Source organism: Lathyrus oleraceus, chromosome 2 (assembly GCF_024323335.1).
Source record: "Lathyrus oleraceus cultivar Zhongwan6 chromosome 2, CAAS_Psat_ZW6_1.0, whole genome shotgun sequence".
Classification (NCBI taxonomy): domain Eukaryota; kingdom Viridiplantae; phylum Streptophyta; class Magnoliopsida; order Fabales; family Fabaceae; genus Lathyrus; species Lathyrus oleraceus.
Genome location: NC_066580.1, coordinates 185,996,389 through 186,006,394, shown reverse-complemented (window position 1 = coordinate 186,006,394; position 10,006 = coordinate 185,996,389).

The following is a 10,006-nucleotide window of genomic DNA, read 5'->3' as shown; positions in this document are numbered from 1 at the left end:
TTGAACTTGCTTTGCTAGCTTGGTTGCTTAACCATTGAGGTATAACTCCTGACTTCATGTAGTCTGGAAGACCTGTCCTGTTATGTGGGCAGGCACCTGTCTGAAGCCCTCCTTAAGAGGCAATGTTTGTGAATGTTTAATTTTGTGCCAAGCAGGTAAAGACCTCTTAAGAGGAAATTGGCAGATAAAAGAGATGTGTAATCCATCTCCTGCTACTCAGTGTGTCATTCACTTTGCTCACACACCCTGTGTTGATGCTTTGTGAATAAAAACCCAAACTCTTGGAGTGTCAGTCATCTGTGGAGAAGAGTTCCTACATTCTGAACTCCCACATTTTCTATTTGAGTCAAGCTCTCCCTGGCCAGGGATAAGAGCTGTGAGGTCTTACCCTCACTTCCAATTTCATCCGCTTCACCCTAACTCTCAATGTTAGGGTTAAGAGCTAACTACACCCCATTCCAGTTGGCTTGCTTTTGCAGCCTAGCCTTGTATGAGCCCAATTGTGTGCATATAGTGTGTGTGCTTGCTTTATTGTGCTTGTATGTGTTTGACTGTGCTGTTTAGGATAGCTTGCTCCCTGTGCAAGTTAGATAGAAACCTCAACCTAGGAGCATTGTGGATTACATGATAACTATTAGGCTCGAGTCAGGCTCCCTTCTAGTTTGTCATTTCCCAGTCTCTGGTTAGGTTAGAAGTTCTTTCCCTGCGTAGGGGAACTACGTCGCCCTGATCCTCATACCAGATGAGGTACGTAGGCAGGAGATGAGCTGATCTCTCTGGGCGCCCTTTTTCTTTTTCAACCCCTTTGTGTGTGTTGGAGTCTGACGTAAGTCCAGCGATTGGCAGTTGGTTTCCTGTGTCTTGTTTGCTTGTTGGAGTCTGACGTAAGTCAAGCAATTGGCAGTTGGTTTCTTGTGTGTGTTTGTTTGTTCGAAGTCTGATGTAAGTCCAACGATTGGCATTCGGTTTCCATGTTTGCCTGTTTGTGTGGAGTCTGACGTAAGTCCAGCGATTGGCAGTCGGTTTCCTAGGCGGGTTTTGTTTGGCGTGCGTTAGCCGAGCTACGAGTGCTCTGTTTCTTCTCTAGTTATAGAAGATACGTATGCATAGGATGCGACATCCTAGCGAGCACGTTTCCCCTGTCCCGAACTACGTCGACTCTGATGTATGTGCTTGACAGACTACGTAGGCCTAGGATGCGATATCCTGCCGAGTCCCGTTTCTTCCGTCTTTCTTTGTTTGTTTCCAGCTTGTGTGCAGTTTGTGAGCAGTCTTTAGCAACCTTTCTCCTATCCTTTTCGAGCGTGGATCCCGTCGAGTACGACGGATGCGTAGGGGTGCTAATACCTTCGCTTCGCATAACCGACTCCCGATCCCATCCATCTCTGGTCGCGAGACCATGTCTTTTCCAGGTTTACTTCGAGCGTTTCCTTTCCCTCCTTTGGGATAAATAACGCACGGTGGCGGCTCTGTTGTTTCTTTTTTCCGCCGGTTTTTCGCGTAATGCGACAGTCTTTTTGAAAGTAAAGTCGATATGGTTAAGTCTTTTTACAAATTTGATTAAGAAAATAGTTTGAAAATCAATGGCATAAGGCCAAGGTTTCTTACCATTAAAACAAGTCTAGGTTGAAAAACAACAAACAAAGAAGTTTTGAAAATTTGGAGGAGATTTTGAAATAAAGAAGAAAGAGGTGGAGATAAAGAGGCTATCTTAGACAAGATTTAAAAGTTTAGATTAAAAACCATTTCCTTTGGATTTTCAAGCAAGCAATAAAACCATAATCATCCAAGCAATTAATAAGAAAACTAGTGGTATTAAATAAAGATAAACCAAAAATCGAAGTTAGCACTCCAAAGCAGGCAATCTTCAATGTCCTTTATGTGTATCAGATGAAAATCCCTTGAAACATACTTAAAGAGAAAACATTAAATAATCACAATAAGATCAAAATCATAATCCCTACAAAGAAAAAGAGTGTATCAGATGAACCCAAAGGGAGTCTCTCAAGATTGTAACATATGAATGACATTGGCCAAGTTTTAGTCTCAAATTAATGGCATTGGCCAAGTTCCTCCATAGCTCAGGAATGTTGCCTACTCTAAGTCCATAGGTCCAAATCAAGTCACAGACAGAGATCCAACAGTCCACCAATATGTTATTTTAGTGTTTTTGTTTTTATTATGTGTTTTAAGGTCCTAAGATCACAAACAATATAAGATCACCAGCACAAAATACAATGGCTCAAGTGAGCAAAATGAAAATGACTGAAGCATAAACAAATTTGCTAAAATGGGCAAAGAGCAAATATGACATGAGATGCTAAAATAAAAGCATAAAGTAAATAACAAGAAATAAAATCATGAAGTAAATGGAACTAAAATAAAGTCAATATAATGAGATGTTAGTGAATGTTAGTGGGAGAAGAAAAGATGTTTTAGTCACTTTTTGGAGAACACTTAACCATCCACTCACAAACATGAAGATATGAACCAATGTATCATTCATGAGAAGGGCTCCAACTGGGATTATATCGACAAATATGCCACTAGCTCTCACAAATGAAAAAGGAGTAAACTTTTTACACAATTCCATGAGGAATAGGAGACTTACAATCTCACTTACAAAAATGATATTGCCTTTGGGATAAATTTAGCGTTATGCTAAGAAATCATACTTGAACTTACGTAGAAGTCACAACTATCTGAGGTAGGTCAATAATAATGTTGGTGTTAATGCATGATAGAGACAGGGTATCAAATAACAAGCTCCTAAAGCATACCACACACAAAAATAAAATGGGATGGGCCTATCTTAATCAAGCTCATGTTGATTCATCTAACACAAGGTCATTGATGAATCAACTAGCAAATGATTCATGAGAAGTCATTGCCAAAGAGATGGTTGGGGAATAAATGAGTTGAAGATGAAGAGATGAAATTAAAGGGATCCCAAATTGGTCAAGGGATGAACCTTACTTGATCAATACCATTCATTCATCTTGAGGGATGAAGTTTAAACTTCATCAATCCCCTAAATTAAATGGTATTGATCAAGTCAAGGTCCAGTTCAACGAAGACCAAGGCCAAACAAAAGTAGAGTCAACACAAATTCAATACAAAATCTCATCAAAACATTAAATCAATTAAACCAATTTAAAACAATTTTTAAAATGAAGAAAAATAAGATTTTTAAAGGTCAAAAACCTAAAACCCCTTCAAAACACCAAAGAAATGGCCAAGGGATTTATCATAGGTCAAACAAGGTCAAAGGACCGTTGACTATTTTTTTTTGGCATTTTTGAAAAGTCAGAAGTAATTAAAAACTAATTAAGAAAATTTAAAAAAATCACAAAATTCACCAAAAATATCATATTTAATCCAAAAATTAATTTTAAATCAAAAATGGGATGAGGAATATATTTGTGAATATTTGGTGTTGGTCCCATAATTTTTGGAACAAAAATGAATTTATAATGAATTTTGGAAGAAAAAGCTAATAAAAAATCAATTTAGAAAATTAAAATAAAATAGAAAAAACATGAGCCATCAGATCTCCCTCATTAATTGAGGTGGCAGATCTGATGGCCACAAGCACGCGCTCCATCATGCACCACGGTCAATGCGTAACACAAGTGGTAATCATAAGCAATGGTCTAGATTAGGACATGGAAGGGAGATCTGAGGGTGAGGGACAAGCCACGCTACCACTGGAGCCCTAGCTCCGGTCATCTTCTCCGGTGAAGGACACATGATTGGTCATATCAAAAGCTTTCAGAAATTCATGGATCATATACCATTTTAAAGATAAAATTGCAAGGATCACGAATATCACCTCCATTTTTCCCATCTCTCACTCTATAGTTAGAAAAGTGGAGATGAAAATTGAGGTGTCCGACCTGAGTTGCTTAGATTCAAGCTCAAAGCAACACATTAACATTGCCTACATTGGTAGGACTTCAGCCATCACAAAATTGAGTCCAGATCTAGAGAAATGAGGGAGAACTAAAGAGATGTAAATTGAGAAAAATCATCTTTCGGGAGTAGCCTCTCAGCTTGATTCTTTATGTAATTCCTCTTTATTTCTATTCCTCTTGCTTGCAGAAGTTCAAAGGAATGAAAAAGGCAATGAATCCTTGGAGTTTTTGTTCATAATCTTGAGTTGAACAAAAACTCGATTTCAAAGAAATCTTCAAGGTCTTCTCTATTTTGAGGTTATGGAGTTTTCTAGCAAAGTTGGGGCAGGGTCCTCCCTTATTCTGAGCAAATGCTACTTCATTTATAGGCCAAGTAATTCATTTCCACACCTTTCCAAATTTGAATGAAAATTGAGTAACCTTTGGTGCATGGGTGTATGCTCAGGCCCAAACGATGATTGAAATCCACTATAATTTGTGCCAAATGGTTGTTGAAGTCATCACATGAAACCATGCAAAATTGTACAAAGTTGGAGTTCAAAACTTGCCAAATTAAGCCATGGAAATACCACATACGCAACTGCCTCATTCTTCATCCAAATGAAGTGATCTTAGACTCTTTGGAAATATATCATCATGAGTAACAACTTTGATGTTGGTACTTTTCCAATTTGAATCTTTGAACATAGAGAAAGTTGGCCTTGAAGTTGGAAGAATCAAACATACTTAGAAATTTTCTAAGTTATAAGTCCAATGACCCCTCTTTCCACCTTGAATAAATTTTGATGTGAGATTCAAATGAACTTGGATCCTTCCAAAAAGTTGTATCTGTTTCAATTATATTCAATTTGACCATAAATTTTGTAGAATGTGGAGCTTGAATGATGGAATTAGGGATTTTGGAAGTTAAGGACCAAAATGGACCTATAATGTTTCCTCTTGGTACATAACATTGCACGTAGAATTTGATATTTCATAAAGAAGAAAAGTTAAATTAGACATATATAAATTAATCATGAAACTCGGATCATCTTTATATCACAACAATTGAGGAAGTTATGGTTCTTTGAAGTTGACCTTCTTTCTAGGGTCACAGACAAATTAACCTATAATATTTCACCATAAAAACTAACTTTCCAAGCAAAATTAGCTCTTTATGCCAACATGAAAGATGTTTGTAATGCCATAAATAGTACCGTTGCTCTTGGAATCATTTTCATATGACAAAAAATGTAGGATATAGGGTCTAGGAAACCCTAGATTTGACCGGTTGACTTTTCTGGTCAACTTCCTTGAACCAACTTGCAAACTTGAAGTTCATTTTCTCTTAGAGGATCATGGAGGATCATATATGCTTATTATTATGTAAAATGAAGTATACCTTGATATATTTTACCAATTGTTGAAGAAACATGCTAAGGAAGGCACACAAGATACCTAGATGAAATAGGGCTTCCTTGACAAACAAGCTTCAAACTCGTGATGAACTCTTGATCAAAATGATAAATAAAGAACATGGGGATCCATATATGATGCTTGAAACCAATGTGGACCTTTTCTTTCTTTATCTCTTGCATTGAGGGTCTCACACCCTAGTTGTGGACTTGGTGAGGCACAGATGGACACATACACTACCTACAAAAGAAACAACGCTATACTAGACATATTTATGTATTTTGGTTAGTAAGCAAGGAAAATAAAGTATGATACAATCACATATGCTTGGTGATATCTCCCAATGCAAACCCAATGAATGATAGGATGAGGAGAAAACCAAGGTGAGATTCCATTGCCAATCCAAAGCTATGAGATGTGAAGGTTAAAATCTTTGTATCAACACAGTAGAATGGACTTAAATAATAGCCACAAGAAATAAATTTTGGTCCATAAGAGACCTAATGATGCATATGATATGAATGCAAAAATATAATCTTCGTGGGGGATATATTTCCACAAAGGAAAAGAATCCAAAAGAAACTCAAAGTCCAAAGGAGCACAACGCATTCCACAAGGAAAACTCACTGAGGGGACAAAGACTCTGGGATAATAAGATATGCGTAGGTCAGGCTACGACTTCAAAACTGTTGGAGACACAAGGGGATATCCATGAAAATAAATCAATGGAAAGACTCGAATTAGGGAAAAATATGCTTGCATCGGGATACCACAAATGCAGTAGGAAAACCATCCATTGGGGAAAAGAAGTTCGATCTCACAAGGAAATACGAACCTGGACTCAACTGGGGAAGTCAACCTTAAACATAGGAGTAAAAGAGATATATTATCTACCACTTGTTACTAGGTAGCTTAAAACAGAAGATAATACACTCGGGCATAACGACATCCGTTACCAGTTACTGGGAAACATATCAAGGATAACTCGTTAAGGAAAAAAAGGAAAAATCACCAACTATCAGTTATTGGGCATCTTAACAAGGGTGATCAACTGCAAGAAAGAGTTATACTACAAATTACTAGGAAATATACTCAAAAGGGAGGAATATCCATTACCGGTTATTGGGAAAGGATAGCCTACTGGGAAAATGAAAAGTAGGATTTACAACTACCAGTTACTGGGTAGAAGACTAAAGAGTAAGATTTATAACTACCAGTTACTGGTTAGACTTCCAAAAGATTGGATTTACATCTATCAGTTATTGGGTATAAGACCAAAAGATAGGATTTACATCTACTAGTTACTGGGTAAAAGACCAAAAGATAGGATTTACATTTACCAGTTAATGGGTAGAAGACCAAAAGATAGGATTTACATCTACCAGTTACTAGGTAGAAGACCAAAAGATAGTATTTATATCTATCTGTTACTGGGTAGAAGACCAAAACATAGGATTTACATCTACCAGTTACTGGGTAAACATATCAAGGATTTACTTTTGTTAACTACCAGATACTATGTAGATAACAGAAAAACGACCAGCTGGAAAAAGGATAAACAATTACCATTTAGGTAATTGAACAATGATAATCTGGTGGCAAAAAGAAAAGATAACCCGATGGGGAAACGAAAGTAAATTCGCTGGGGAATTCAAAGAAGTAAATTACCTTTTACCCGTTACTAGGTAAATTAACACAGGTAAAGTACTCAACATGAAGAAGGATATTACCAGTTACTGGGTAGTAAAATCTCAGAAGACCAAAAGATATATCTGGGTAAAAACCAGAAAGAATCGGTCAAACAAGACTCACCCCAATAAGGATATAACTCAAGAGGAGTGGTTCCATCCAGATAATGAACTAGGAAGGAAACAAAAATAATAATCATCCATGAGGAAATAACTCAGTGGGGAAGAAGGAAGTATAAGTTCTTTCTGCTAAAGGGGTTGCACTCTACATTGAAGGGGGACAGACATACCACATCTGCATGGGGAAATGATATCACCAAAGCAGGGGATCATAAAAATCAGTTCATATGTAAAATAGGCACAATGAAATATCTGATGTTAGGCTTATGCATGTATATGCATGAGTATGTATATGATTATGCTAACAAATGAGCACAAAGGATACAAACATGAAGATCCAATCATCACAACTATATACTCGGCTAATCTAAACAAGATGGGAACACCGACTGGAGAACCTGCTAGGGATGAAAATAAATCATTAATGATATAAATCCTATCTTTAAATATTCAATCCCCTAGGGATAGTACACAACCATGCACTCAAGGAAGGCTGGAGATATCAAAATCCAAATTCATTGCTCAACTCTGGTTGGAAAAGGACAAGGAGAACATGCATCCGACCAACAACTGTTCTCAGCGCTCAAAGGAAATGAAGAATACATATATCATGAGAAATCACGGGTATTAAAACAAATCCAACTCCAATACTCGACTCTTAGGAGAGGAAGAGTAGCTTCTAGGGGATAAGCAATGATTGATGAAATCTTGCTTAAAGCTTAAACTCTCTAGGAGAGGAGAAAATATAGCTTGGGAATTTGCATGATACGAAAACACTACTAAAGATATCAACCAACGTGCCGAGGATAAGAGAGACTTGATGAGGATCCACATATCAAACTGAGGGATATATATACTTTATAGAAACAAGTCAATGCTACGGGGGATTTTAGGTCAATACCATATCAAATGGAAGACAACCCTACAGGGGACGACAACATCAATACTGCTCAAAGCCAAATAATATCTGAATGGGGAGATCTTTCATCAGAAGAGGAAACTCCATGGGGAATCCACCTCACAACAAGAGGCAAAACTCTGAGTAAGGAACCGGTGAGAAGACAAACTCCAATTGGATATTCCATTAATCAAGATCAACTCTTGGGGGGGGGGGGGACTTTGTTGGTGTAAATTCATGACCATCAAGCTATAGAGAAACTTGACGTCAATAAAATTAGAGTCGCCACCGTGCTTTTATTGTTTCCAAAGGAAAAGGGAAAAGTACGAACAAAACCCAAAGATAAGAAGTTTTCAAATCAAAAATAATAAAATGCCAGAGATTACAGGAAAGGGGGTTAGTTACAAAGAGGGAAGGTGTTAGCACCCAAAGTGTCCTAGGTACTCCTAGGGAGCCATTTTTTGTGTGCATATCTTTTGGGGTATAAATGATGTTTGATACAATAAAGAGTGTGAGGATGAGAAAATAACTCATTGATTATATTTTTGTGTTTGACAAGACCTTCGATCTTGTACCTAAGTACCAGCATAATATGAGGGATTAAAACCTCGTAGTTCATGGTAGAAATTTCAAATGAGTTAATGAATTGATTTTAACAAATGTTTAAGAAGAGGGCACAAAAGCAAAATTTGAATGGGGTTGTTAACTCTTTTTGTCTTTTTGAATTTTAAGGTCAATATGGTTAAGTTATTTACAATTTTGATTTAAGAAAAGGTTTAAAAAAATCAATGGCATAAGGCCAAAGTTTCTAATTGTTAAACCATGTCTAAGTTAGAAAACAAGCAAAGAAGATTTTTGAAAAGAGGGAGAAGTTTTGGAATTTAAGAAGTGGGAGGAGATGAAGAGGATATCCTAAGCACAAATTTAAAAGTTAAGAGTTGAAAAGATATGACCAATGGGATTCAATCCAACTAACAAGAATGTCATATAGAAACCCATTTTCCTTTGGACTTCGATCAAGCAATCAGCAATGAGTAATGAGCAATATCCAGACATCATAAAGATCCAGGAATCAAATAAAGATATCCATATCCAAGCAAGCATTCCAATAGCTAGCAGTCTTCAGTGTCTTCTAATGTATCAGATGAAATATTCCTTGATCAACTCAGAATAAAACATCAGACATAGGCAATAACAAAATAACAATTAAGCACAAAGACAAAATAGAAGACGAATCAAATAAGTCCTCAAGTCTTGCATCAGATGAAAGTCACTGTCAAAGATAGCTCAGTCTCAAAATGTTGGCATTGGCCAAGTCCTTTAGCACGGGGAATGTTGCCTAATTCTAAGTCCAAAATTCAGATCAAGTCCAAACTGTCCACCAAATGTTTTTTAAGGTTTTTGTTGTTATTGCGTGTTTTAGGGTCCTAAGACCATAAACAAAATCAAAACACACAAACAAATATGTACAATCAAAAGATATGGCTCAAATGAGCAAAGTGAAAAAAAGACTTAAACATAAACAAGTTATATGAAATGTAAATGGCAATGAATGATAAATGACTGAAATTTAAATTGCATAAAATAAATGACTTGAAAGTAAAGGCATATGAATATGAGTCAGTCAATGGTTAGTCCAATGTTAGTGTTGAGTTTTAACTGATTAAGTCATTATTTGGAGAACACTCAACCATTCATTCACAAGTATGAATCCTTAAACCAAGACATCTTCCATGAGAAGGGCTCTAACTTGGATAATTCAACAAGTGCGTCATTAGCTCTCATGAAAGAAAAAAAGGTCAAGTCTCCACACAATGCCATGAAGAATGAGAGACTTGCAAGTGTTATTCTTTGAGAGTCAAATTTAGCTCTATGTTAAGTGTAGCGGGGTTTTCGTTACCTTTAGGTTTATTGGCTAAACCAAAAGTAAACATACAATTCGAGTCACCACCGCACTTTTATTTGCCCAAAGGAAAGGCTAAAAAGCGAAC